Source organism: Gavialis gangeticus, unplaced genomic scaffold (genome assembly GCF_001723915.1).
Source record: "Gavialis gangeticus isolate Ggan-Ray unplaced genomic scaffold, GavGan_comp1, whole genome shotgun sequence".
Taxonomy (NCBI): Eukaryota; Metazoa; Chordata; order Crocodylia; family Gavialidae; genus Gavialis; species Gavialis gangeticus.
Genome location: NW_017728993.1, coordinates 61,766,472 through 61,767,097, shown reverse-complemented (window position 1 = coordinate 61,767,097; position 626 = coordinate 61,766,472).

Sequence of the window (626 nt, the reverse complement as noted above, 5' to 3'; positions counted from 1 at the left end):
GTGAGGGAAGAGAGACAGGAGTGATGGGAGATTCTGCCTCACAGACCTGCTACACTTTCAAAGGGCCAGGGCTACCACATGCTGGGCTGCTGTCACATTCCTGCCTCATGCTTCCCAAGCTGAACTCTGGATCCAAAGCTTGAACTGCTGCTGTGTGAAGCAGAAAGGCCCTGCCTAGATTTGCAGATGTGAAGGCCTGCAGGGCTGGCAGTTTGGGCTTGTAAAGTTGAGCCCCATGATCTGGCCTGGCCATGCAGCAAGCCCCAGCGGCATCAGGTTTTGCTGTCTGACCAGCTACAGTACTTGCAGGTCTGAGGGATGTTAAATTGTGTGTGGCACATTACCCAAGCAGGAAGAGTTGTTTCCTCTCACTGACTTGCATTAACCCTCTTGCGTGGCTGCCAGAAACATGAGCTCATCCTAGTGAAATCTGCCTTCACTTTTCAGTGATGATTAAACTTTATGAGGCTTGTTATAAGTAAATTACATGGGAAACCGAAGAGAAGGAAGGAGTGGAGTGAGCTGCCTGAGAGGGAGGGACGAGAGAAGAAGGCTCCCATTCCCTGCTAGGATTCAGAGGCATAGTCTCATAGTTGGCAGGGTCGGAAGGGACCTGAGCAGATCAT